Consider the following 12332-nt stretch of genomic DNA (forward strand, 5'->3'; position numbering starts at 1 on the left):
TGGAATCCTCCAGGCCTGCAGAAGTGGTCTACTCCTTACCCCATGTAGAAGATTGTTGATTCTCCTTTCTTGAAGATCCTGCAGAGGCCTCAAATAAGGCAAGTATCTCACAAGACAATGCTTGTCCTCTCAGAATCTAGCCCTATCTTCTTTCCTGGCAAGCAGATGAATGACAAGGCCCAAATCTCAATACAGTGTGACTGAGCTGGGCAGGTAAAGGCAAAAGGGGCTATATGGCAAAGGAGCTGTAGGATCTAGCTAATATGTCCCAGAAGAACCAAGAGAATAGTCACCGGATCGAGTCAAAGAGTACGGAATATACAGTTGAATAGGGAGAGTTTACTGATAAGTGAGCACTCTACCTTGGTACAGGAATTCACATCTTGGCCGGAATCCCTGGAGGCAGTGCTAACACTCAGCTCAGATGGTGCTCGAAAGCCCGGAGGAAGCGAGGATCCACACTCAGGCAGATGGTGGAAGAAGGGACCAAACAGCTCCAGGAATGGTCATGTTATAGTGGATATGTTCCTGAGATGGCTGGAAGACTTCCTGTTTACAAAGGAATGCCCCAGCATCATCAAGAAGTTCAGGAATGGCTATGCTCTGTGGGCCAGAGCTGAGGACAGATGTGAAATCACAGAGTGGGTTCTTGGGAACAATGGGGAGGATAGAGGTCAGGTGTTGTGTTCATCATCAGAAGGAAGGCATAGGCAAATATCCCAATGAAAGGCAAGGTCGGTGGAGCACCCAGGGAGTATTTTGCCCTACAGAGAGCTATGGAGATGGTCAATAGACACATTGCTCCTAGAAGTAAGATAGATTGGCAGCTGATGAAGGTATTGTTTAATTTGTACAATTAGAAGAAACCAAGTATGGGTGATTGAGAGGGTTAGCAAAACCACTCCAGCAATAGTCAGGATCTCTTGCCTAATTAAGCTAATTCTCAGACCCAGCCCCCTGGACTGAAGGGAAAACAGAGTTCCTCCCTGGACCCTAGAACATTACCACAGGTGTGTTTGGCAATAATTCCCTCCTGTTCTTCTCCAAAAGGACCTAGGCCATTTGTTCAGGCAAATTCACACGGGGGAAGGAAGAATACCTAAGCTTTTGAGGATTATCAAACTGACATTGACTTGGGGACCCAAAGTGTCACCATGGCCCCCCTGTTGGAGTAGAGATCAGGATACCAGGTAATGAAAGGTATCTTGGCTCAGGTCCAACTCACAGTCCCTGAACATACTGGTTGTCGTTTCCCTCAAGTACAATAGGGAATAGATACACTAGGTCTTTGGCAGAATCTGCCCATTGGTTCCTTTGCTTGGAATAAAGAAATGTTGAAGTGGGGCATATTCTTTTCCCCAGTAGGTAGTAAGTCATAAATATGATCACATGCCATGTTGATGCAGGAATGCCGGGGATGATAGCCACTCTCAAAGACAGAGAATGTGGGGGCTGTGGTCCTTGTCACAGCCCCATTTAATCTGTCAGTCTGGCCCCTACACAAACTAGAGGAACCATGACAGAGGACAGAGAACTTCCCCAAAGTGAATCAAGTAGTAGTTCCCCTTGTAGCTGCTCTGCCAGAAGTGGGTGGTTGTTTGTTTGGTTGGTTGGTTTTCACTAGAGAATATTAACATTGTCTTTGGCCTATGGAAGGAAGACATTTATTTGGGGAATGTGTTCTTTTCCATCCCTGAGAAGAAGATCAGTAGCAGTTTAGATTCACCTAGAACAAAGGATACTTTTATAGTCCTGCTATAAAGGTCCACGTTAACTCTCCCATTCTTTACCCTGTTAATAGTCTGAAGCCACAGGGACTATCTGGACATTCCAGAATATCAGATTTGTCTACCGACATCAGTGTTCATCCTAATTGCATCAGAGGAGCAAGGAGTAGTAAGTCAGCGGAGGGCTTGGTAAAACACATGTACATTAAAGGCTGAGAGATCAACCCCATGAAGACTCAGAGACCTGCCGCATCAGTGACATTTGTAGGGATCCAGAGACTTGGGGTTTCCTGCGATAGCCCCTCCAAAGTAAGGAATGATTGCATCTCATACCTTCCACCATTAAAAAGAAGCACAATGCTTAGTAGGCCTCTGGATTTTGTACACAGTGTGTTCTGCCCCTGTAAATACTGCTTCCACCCATTTTCTGGGTGATACGGAAGGCTGTCATCTTTGAGTAGGACTCAGGAAGAAGAGCATCTGCAGCAGGTCAGGCGGTGGTATAAGTGACCCTGTTGTTTGTTTCATACAACCTGGCTGACCCTATGGTCCTCACCGGTAGAAATGGCATGGTATGGCAGATCTCTAAGGTGCTACAGTGATGTATGATGGGGAAAAGCATCATGGGGAGCTTATGGCAAGCCCTAGGAGAGTCACAAGTTAACTATTGGCATTTTGGAGAAAGGCCCTGTCATCAGGAGCAGAAAAGTATGCATCATTTGAAAAATAGCTCTTAGCAAGCTTCTCGGCCCTGGTAGAGTTAGAGCATGGCACTATGGGATGTTAATTAACTACATGGCCAGGCTGGGTTCTGTGAGACTCACTGAATTATAAGATTGGGTGGACTCATGATATGGGGAAGTGGGATCTCCAGGCCTGGGCATAAACAAGGTCAGAATGAATGAGGAAGTTGCACAGTTAGCTGGGCTCCTTACCATCCACTAGTGTTTTCTGGTATTTTTCTCTCATCTCACACTAATCATCCCCTATGGTGACAGGGTGACTTGATTCACTGGTACATGCCAAAAATGGACTGCAGGTTACACCACTCAGGGGTGGTCTTAGAAGATAGCAGTCAGGAGAAATCCTCCAGGGGACATATGTCTGGGTAGGTCGTCTGGTCGTCCACTTTGTAGGGAAAGAGAGATGACCTGAGATAAGAATATGTGCCTCGTGACACTCATAAAGTGCATGAACGGGGTGAATATTCTGGAAAGAGAAAGATTGGCATAGGGGGGACAAGAAGAAGCTTGAAGATGGGCTTACAGGAGTGAGTACAGTGTGAAGATATGTGCATCACATGGTAACGCCCAGCAAAGTGCATTCACCATGGAAGAGGTAGCAAAGAAACAGGGAATGACTGTCATCAGCCTGTCATCAGCCACCCCAGTGCGGGTACAACAGATGCCACAGTGGCAGAGATGAAGGCTACAGGAGAGCCTGTTGGTACGAGCTTCACTCACCAAGGCCCCCTAAGTCCTGTTGCTACTGAAGGCCTAATTTGCTAGCAACAGAGACTAGCCATGCAGCGCCCAGTGCTAGTAACAGCCATTCGGTAAAAACTGACTATCGGGATCTCTCCACCGTGTAAGGGACACAGATGAATCTTGACTGGGGTCATCAGATAGTCTTGGCATGGGTTTGCCTTTTCTACTTGCAGGGCCTGGGGCAGCACCACTACCCACCAACACGGGATTCCACATAATATCAGTTCCGGTTGAGGGACCCACTTCTTTGCAATGGGGGTTCAGCAGTAGGCACATGACCGTGAGAGCCACTGTTTTCATCACATACGACACCACCTAGAAGCTGCCAGCCTGCCAGAGAGGCAGAAAAACCTCTTGTGAATATAGTTAAGGTTCCAGATTAGAGACAATGCCTCATGAGTGTGGAACATGAGCCTCCAGGACACAGACTGCATGCCATGTCGACAACGCTGTGCCCCTGACAGGTGGGACACAGGGCTCTGAGAATGAGGAGATAGTTGTAGGAGTGGTCTTACTCACCATTGCTGCCAGTGACCAACAGAGGGAACTGTGCTTTCCGTCCCTGCCATACGAGGTTCTGTGGCATCCAGGGGGAGAATACCTCCACCAGAGGACACAGTAGGACTCTTACTGAATTTTATTTTCCACCCAACACCCGGTCAATTTATGAGTGACCCGCAGACAAGAAGAAGAGCTTTATCCTGGCAGGTGTAGCTGACCCCGATCACCAGGGGGAGGTAGGTCTGTAGCTGCACAATGAGGCCAAGGAAGAAGGTGTGTGCTGCTCCCAGGTTGCCCCGGGAGTCTCTTGGTGCTCCTAATGCTTGGTTTGAACTGCAGGTGGACAAGTATGGGAGTCATATCCTGAGATGAGAGTGAGAACCAGAGGTTCCGACACTTCAGAGATCATGTCTGGGTCACCCTACCAGGCAATCTGCCTAGCCCAGCAGAGGCGCAAGCTGAAGGAGTGGGGAATCTTGAATTGGTGGTGGAGGAGGGGACGGTGAGTGTCAGTGACAGCCTGAGATCCACTGTGGCAGTGGGGGCTGCAGTTTATTCAAATAACCCTCTTTTCTAAGTTCTCCAGGTAACCAGTCCAACCAAAATCCTAGAGGAACTTCCCTGTTGGGGAGCACTCATGAGAAGAAGCGAGTGAATCCCTAGCGAGTGTGGACTGCAGCAGGCACCTCCCAGCTCTACGGGGAGCTCTCTTCAGGGCCTGGGCATCCACCACTCAGCTGTCTTGCCGGGAATGGTCTACAGGGAAGCACCCCACTCAAGGTTCCCTCACCTCTCAGAGCACAGTCCACATCCAATTAGTGGCTGACCTGGGGATCCAAAGGCCTGGCCTGCTTGCCTCAGCTTGGGACAAGGGAGGACATCTCCAGCTCCCGGGCTCTCTGCAGATGGCTGAGGTCCAGACAGGATCTTGTTGAGAGTCGCCCTCTCCCGGTGCCCAATTCCACCCTCCCCCCCTTCCTCAAAGGTGTGTCTTCTGAGAATACTCCCCAGTCAACGCTCTTGCTGCAGTTTTGCATCTCAGACTCTGTTTCCATGGAACACGAGCTGGCTTTTCGGTTCCAAAGCCAAGGGCTTTAAGATATTGGAAAGGCCTCAAGGAATATATAAGGTTTTGGGGGAAAAGATAAGTAAGAGTAACAATAGCTTCTTCCAAACAAAACCAAAACAAAACAAAAAATAAATTTAAGACAAAAAAGTTCCCCAGTAAATTTTCTTTTATTCTTATATTGTAACCCCCTTTATCCCTAATGAGGTTCTTACTCTAAAATCTACCGCCCTGCTATTAATATAAACATTCTGGTTTTATTGGTAGAATTTCCTAAAAGGTCCAAAAAGATTTAGTCTATGAATTTTGTTTTAGTTAATGTTACTCTGGATAGAAAGCTTATTTTTCATGACAAATTCTTGAAGGCATCCCCTGCTCCCAGGCCCATGGTCTCAGCACCGTGGTGGTCGTTTGTGAGCCTGAGAGTGGGGTCTGCCTCCCTCTCCCTCACAGGGGGCTGGAGTCCTTCGGGGTCCCAGGTCTATGGAAGGAGGGTCTCCCACCAGACTCTCCACTTTGCAATGGGACCTGGGCTTTTCATAAAGGCCATGAAAATGAAAGTTCACCAGATTTGCTCTCAAGGCAAAAGTGATTTCATTACTATGCTTCTCATTTCTGACTTCTCCCTTAGATTTTGACCTGAAAATTCATGAAGGTGTTTTTAAGAATTAAAAAATAGATATATCTAGAGTTCTTAGCTATTTTCAGGATTTAGTCTGAACACTGGGCCTGCCACGTTCATGGAAACAGAATTCCTGGAAGTATGTTTTTTAAGAAAGAAATTATTGATAAGGGTGGAATTTTAACCATCCACTCACTGTGCATATGCAGAGAACTTGTTTAGCTTATGTGACGGAAATACCCACTTTACCATTGGCATGACGGATTATAGGGTTCTAAAGCTCCATCCTGTTCGTTTTAATTCACTTCATAGGACACACACAGAGAGAGAAATCCTTCACCATTTATTGGATGGGTGCATGTTACTAAACAGTTTCAATAATTGATTTGCATTTTACAGTCAAGACAATAAATTTGCAAATAAATGGAAGCCACTTACACGACTGTTCCGTGGAACAGCTATGTAAGATGTGAATATTTATGTGGTAAATCAGATTAAGTTGCTGAACACTTTTTTCTCATCTGTCACCAATGGTGCAAAGCTTGAGGAGTAAGCTATCAAGTGTTTGTAGTGTGTTTCGATTAAATATAAATAGACGAATCACATTTTCACGGTTATAAGCTAGTTCATCAAATGGGGGAGGCAGTGCAAACAGCCCTCTTCTCTAGAAACATATGGTTAGCAGTGTAGGCTGATGAAAATTGTGTGATAGTTCAACATTTAAATTAAGTGAAACTTCCAAAGGCTAAGAAATGATAACAGATTTTATAACGCTGATGGTAAAGCTTCATGTTGATTAAAAAAACACAAAACTATAAAACTCAAAACTAAGTTCTCATGTCTCCAAAATGTCCCCAAAGAACCTTGAGTTTGTTGTTGCTCATTAATGTTTTAGGACTGTCCTTCCTGCTGTCAAAGTTCTAAAAACAGGCTTTGCCTTTAGGATTTTTTCTTTTTCACCAAAATACAGGTGTGACATTTGGGACAATTTGTAAGTTTTTTGCTGGGGAACATAAAAGAAAACCCATCTTTTATTCTCCTTCTGCCTTGGACCTGCTGATGTTCCCACTTTGAAGTGGAGTCTGTGCTGAGGGCCATTCGGTGGGAGATGGACGCTCAGGGCAGCCGAGGAGACGGACGCTCGTAGAGTCCTTGCTTTGACAGCTGGTAGGTGTTCCCGTTTCTGCTCTGCCGAGGGGCGATTTCATGACTTCTTTGTTCTCCGCCAGCCTTCACCCCTTCCTTCCCCATCTCTGCCCTCTGAGTCGATGACCCCAGGTTCCCTGAGCTGCTGCAGGCTCGAGGAGAGGCTCCATCTCCCCCCACCCATGCCATCCCACCTGTGTGCTGCCCACCTCCCTCCCACCCGCCCTCTGCAAGGCCAGTGTCCTGGGTTGTCCTGGGTATTTTCCTGCCAGCCCACTAGGGCCTCCCCTCCAAGGTCTGTGCTTCGGTGCCTGCTGGGCTCTTTCCATGAGCGTTCAGACTTGGCTAAAGGTAAAACACAAGCCACGTGGGCCGTCCCTCTAGCTCCTTACAGGAACCTCAGTGACCGAGTCTCTACTCCCCACCACCTCGCCTCTCCTCCCCTCTTTAACCCTCTCTGGTCAAAGCTGGGTTGAAGCCCACTCTCTAGGAAGTTACTTTCTCACCCACCACCTTCATCTCAGCAAACCCAGTGGTCAGCACTTTCTCCCCCTGACCGTATCTCGCAGCGCTGTTTCACACACGGGTCCCCTCCTTTCTTTTGGGGATGCTCTCACCGCTGGACTTGTGCAACACGAATAGCCTCCTGCCGGCTGCTGATTCCCAGACATCCTTAGCGATTCCCTGTACTCATTTCCCGCTGCTGCTGTGGGCAGTCGCCCCAACCTAGTGGTGTAAGCAGCAGGATTTAGGATCTTACAGTTCTGCAGAGTACAAGTCCAACACGATCTCTCTGGGCAAAAATCAAGGTGTGGACAGAGCTGCATTCCTTCTGGCGGCTCCTGGGGACAGTCTGCTCCCCTGTCTGGCCCACACTGCTTGACATGTGACCCCTTCCGCCACCTTCAAAGCCAGAAGCATGACATCTTTTCTCCCACTCGATCTCTGCTTCTGTTCTTGCGTTTCTCTCTGACTCTAGTGCCCCAAACTTGTCCCTCCATCTGCTTCTCTTCTCCATCCATACTGTCTGAGAAGAAGATCTCACTGAGGTTTCAAATGCCGTCTTTAAGTCGATGACTTCCAATTTCTATTTCCAGTTGTGAACTCACCTCTGAGCTCCAGGTTTGAATCTGCATGCAATCTGCCTATGTTGTCCATACAACAACTCACTTGGAGGCTTAATGATGATTTCAGATCTGCCATAGCCACAAAAAACTCCTTATTTCTCCCCTAAACCTGTTGCTGTCCCCAAGCCTCTTTCAGTAATTGGCTCCATCATCTGTTTTGTTACCCAGATCAAAAACCCAAGAGCCATTCTTTATTCTTCTTCTTTTTTTAAGATTTTATTTATTTGAGAGAGTGAGCAAGAGAGAGATCACGAGCAGGAGGAGGGGGAAGGGCAGCTGCAGAGGGAGAGTGAGGACCAGACTCCCTCTGAGCAGGGAGCCTGAGATGGGGCTCAATCCCGGGACCCTGGGATCATGTCCTGAGCCGAAGGCAGATGCTTAACCGACTGAGCCACCCAGGCGCCCCTGTATTCTTCCCTATTTTTTTAAAAGATTTTATTTATCTTCTCTATTTTACCCCCTTCCACAACTAATCTATTGGCAAAACATTCCCGCCACCATCGCTCTATTCCACCATGAGCCAGCCTGGGCTCGTGAACCAGCCTCCTCACTAGTCCACTGGATCTCTCTCCCTCTCCAGTCTACCCTCCACCCAGGAGCCAATTTTCAAAACAAATTTTTATTATCAAGTATTTCAAGCAATCTAAAAAGTACAGAGAACAATAAAAGGAGCATCCAGGTAGTCACCATCCAGGCGTGACCGTGTTAACATTTTGCTTCATTTTTTTTTTTCAAGAAGTAATAGGTCACATGTTTGTGAAATCTTCTGTTTACCCGTTTAGTGTGTTCCCCTTCCTTGTTCCACTTCCCAGAGGACACTACCTTCCTGCAAATGTTGCGTGCCCTTCCTCATGTGCATTTATGCTGTACCATATATATGTATTCATAAAGGAGGAATAGCATTGTGTGATGTGTCTTTATGTTTTACCAAAGTCTTCCATTTTACAAAATGTTTCTGTCGCTTGACATCTTTTAGTGTTATATTTGAAATGTATTCATGTTGATAGGCATAGATTTAGTTCATACATTTTTATTTACTGTATTTTTTAAAAGATCTTATTTATTTGTTTGTTTATTTGTTTAGAGCGTGAGTAGGGTAGGGGGGCAGAGGGAGAGGCAGAGAGAGAATCTCAAGCACACTCCGCACTGAGCACAGAGCCAACGCGAAGCTCCATCTCACAGCCCTGAGATCATGACCTGAGTTGAAATCAAGAGTTGGATGCTTAACTGACTGAGCCACCCAGGTGCCCCAGGTTCATTTATTTTATAACATTTAATAGAACATTTAACAAAATAAGCATACGTATATCATTATATGAACATAGCACAATAGGGTAAACCATTTTCCTATTGTTAGCGATGTACCAGCAAAATGTTGCTAGTGAAAGACTATCACAGTGAACATGTATGTGCATAGATCTTTTCGCACATGTATGAAAAATTGTTGTCTAAAAGTTGTAAATGTGAAAGTAGGTAAGTCTATTGATTTTTTTGTCGAATGTTAGTGCTTTTGTAACTTAAGAAATCTCTTCCCAATGTTATGAAGAGAATCTTTATATTTTTTTTTCCAAAATTTTGTTTTTAAATTGAGGTCTTTAGTCATTCTGGAATGTGCATGTGTGTGTATGTGTGGGGGAGTGTGTGTTTCGTATGGTTAGCCAATTGTTCCATTCCCACTTAATGAATATTCTAGCCTTTACCTACTGAATTTTAATGCCACGTTGTGGAATACCATGTTTCTAAAAGAGATGTTGCAGCAGGGATTGCAGAGATACAACCTGGGTGCAAAGCCCAGCGCCGTTACCTAACAGGATGTCATCTTCAACAAGTTGTGTAATCTTTCTGCACTTCTACCTTAGTCCCTCTTCTCTGCAAAAGGAAGATAATATTAATAAATACCTTTTGGGGGATTAAAGGGGCAATACTGTGCTTTGATTCCTCCAGGCAGAGCCTGACACATAATAAATATTCATGAACATTACCTTTCATATTTAAATTATTATTATTATTATTATTATTATTATTATTTTTATTTTATGCATGAGTCCTTTTCAGGGCAGGTAATTTGATTATTATAGCTTTAAGGTAGTCTTGATATCTGCAAGGCCAAATACTGCTATTTGTCAGTTTGTCAGGTTCTGAGAAAAAGCAGTAGGGAGATTTTGATTAAAAATGAATTGAATTTACAAATTAGTTTGAGAGAATTGACATATATTATTGAGGCATTCTACATGTGAACATGACATATTCCGTATTCCCTATTTTGGTCTTCATGTCTTTGAATAGTGATGTACAATGTTTCCCATAAATGTTTTATACATCTTTTGTTAGATTATTTTTAGGCACCTTATATTTTGTCATTACTGAAAAAGACAGCATTTTTTTTAACTTTTAAAACATTGTATGAGCTGCTGCTAGTATTGATTTTTAAAATTGGTTTTGTATTCTAGCAACCTCATAACTAAAAATTTATTGTGGTCTTCTGGGATTTTTTCTAACATCTTGTCTACTGCTCCCCACTCATTCTGTTCCTTTTCTTTTAAAAAGTGTATATCTCTATGATGGTAATCATTGAAATTTATAGAGTGTTTTTAGAGTGTTAGATACTCTTCTCAGCACCTGGCATGTACTAGCTCTTTCCATCTCATGACATCTCTATGAGGTCAATAATATCATTATTCTTACTTTACTGGTAGTGTTAGAGAAACAAATGTTCTGCTGCTTATAAAACTATAAGGAAGACTTCATGCAGGACTACTGCAATAGGTGTCAAGACTCTCACAATAGGGGAGACAGATGGGACTCAACTCTGAACATGGCAAAGACAATGGGCATTTATAGCCAAGCAACAGGGGGTGCAGAATCAGTGGATGGAAAATTACTAAGGGGACATCAGAAGTTGGGGGATTCTTGCTAAATTGACTTAACAGAATTCTTGTTGAAGGCGGGTGAAGGACTTAGGCATCAAAGGTAAGGGGCAAAGAGCTTCATCAGGGATGGAAGGTAAGGATTCTCACTAAGCCGACTGAGCAGGATTCTTGCCACAACTGGAGTAGGTAGGCCCAAGATAGCCTGACTCAAGGTCAAGGACAGGGTCTTTGTCAGGAGGCAATTGGGGTAGAGGGAATTGGAGTATGCCCAAGATAGCACAACTAGTTAAGAAGCCGTGTGAAGCCCTGATAGTTTGGCTCTAGGGTCAACATTTTCCGTTCCTCTGATAAGAGCACCAGAGGTCGCTGTATGGACTCTTGCCTTCTTCCTGATATTAATGGAAATGAGGCTCAGTTTGTACTATTTAGTATGATACTCAAAGTTTGGCTAAATGCCATCTACGTAGTAAGGGAAGTTCTTGTATGTTGCCAAGAAATTATTTTCTTAATCTTAAAGAAATTTTGAATTTTAGTTAATAATGTTTCTACATCTCTTGAGCTGATCTGATGAATTTTTTTCTCTTAAATCTATTAATGTGGTGAATTACACTGATAGATTTTCTGATCTGAACCATCCTTGTATATCCAGGATAAACCCCAATGGGTCACAGTAGAGATAAATTCATCGTAAACATTGTCATTTAGTGTCATTTTTTTAAAAACATAGTTCCAAGTTTTTTGTTTTGTTTTGTTTTAAAAGAGTATTTGAGAAGCTGCCACCCAAGTACTTTTGTGAATGAAAAGCACTAAATTATCATCATCCATTGCATAGAAAGGTAAGAAAAGAAGTCATTGATTCTTTACAATTTAACATTAACTCAATGTTTATGTTAATCTATGTTGATTTTTTATCTTATCACCTTAACATTGAGTATGGGGGGCAAAAGAGCTTACCTCAATGTTTAAAGACTTGCTTGGTTAGCTCCCATGTGTGTTGACCATACAATGTGGGAACGGTAAGGGTGATTGTACCACTTGCTCTTGTTTCTGGAAGTTGTACAAGCACTCTGGATTTGTAGGTCCTGACCGTATAATAAATAAATAAAAGGGACCTGTTATTGTGTCACTTGTTGGAGAGGTCCCTGTAGCACAGGGTCAGGAGTCCTGCAGTTTGGGGTTTGGAAGATTAGAGGCTTCCCTCTGAGGTAATGGCCAAGAAGGCATGATCAGCGTATCCTTGAACCCTCCTCATTGTTGGCTGTTAAGTGGGCACAAAGGCAATCACCATCCAGCCCAAAGCATGGCTGCAGTTGGAATTAAATGAGATGGGGCTTGTACATAAAAGCCCTTCACTCTCCACATGTGAGATGCCACCTTCACCTTGGGACTTGGTCAGTGGGTGGAAAAGCAAGCAGCTTGATGGCCGGGGCTCAGGTCCACCTACAGGAGCTTCTCCTCCACACTCCCCTTGACTTCTCTCCTCGGCTCTCCGCCTGCTGCAGTCTCTGCTCCTGAGCAGGCAGGGGGCTGGGAAATGTGATTTCATTCATTTTGCAAAAAAGGTCCCAAGATGGGAATCCTGGTCCTAAGATTAAAATCCTGGTGCTCGCTCTTCTGGTTGGATTCAGGCCCTGTGAATTAAGTTGATCAATTTCCATACCTATAATTATCTTCCTCCTTTTTTCCTATTCCTTTTCTTTTCTCCTTCTAAAGTGCATTTGTGGGGTGCACGTGGCAGCGTTCTGCCTTTGAGCTGCCTTCCCCTGGGGCCCCAACCCTCCCTGGG

General features: G+C 44.5%; 1 long non-coding RNA gene across 15 annotated transcripts in view; it reads left to right on the forward strand.

The window, feature by feature from the left end:
* The window catches only part of LOC123803308 (uncharacterized), a 279495-nt gene that overhangs the window by 240545 nt on the left and 26618 nt on the right, over window positions 1–12332 (forward strand). For 13 of the 15 annotated variants that reach the window (XR_015725357.1, XR_015725359.1, XR_015725361.1 and 10 more), the window contains 2 exons: window positions 14–6570; window positions 11307–11382. This is a non-coding gene — a long non-coding RNA (uncharacterized LOC123803308). Of the gene's footprint in view, window positions 1–13; window positions 6571–8760; window positions 9696–11306; window positions 11383–12332 lie in introns of those variants that run through there. The other 2 variants (XR_015725356.1, XR_015725367.1) reach the window with 2 other exon arrangements.

This window comes from Ursus americanus, chromosome 7 (genome assembly GCF_024610735.1).
Source record: "Ursus americanus isolate L20-20 chromosome 7, mUrsAme1.1.p, whole genome shotgun sequence".
Lineage (NCBI taxonomy): Eukaryota > Metazoa > Chordata > Mammalia > Carnivora > Ursidae > Ursus > Ursus americanus.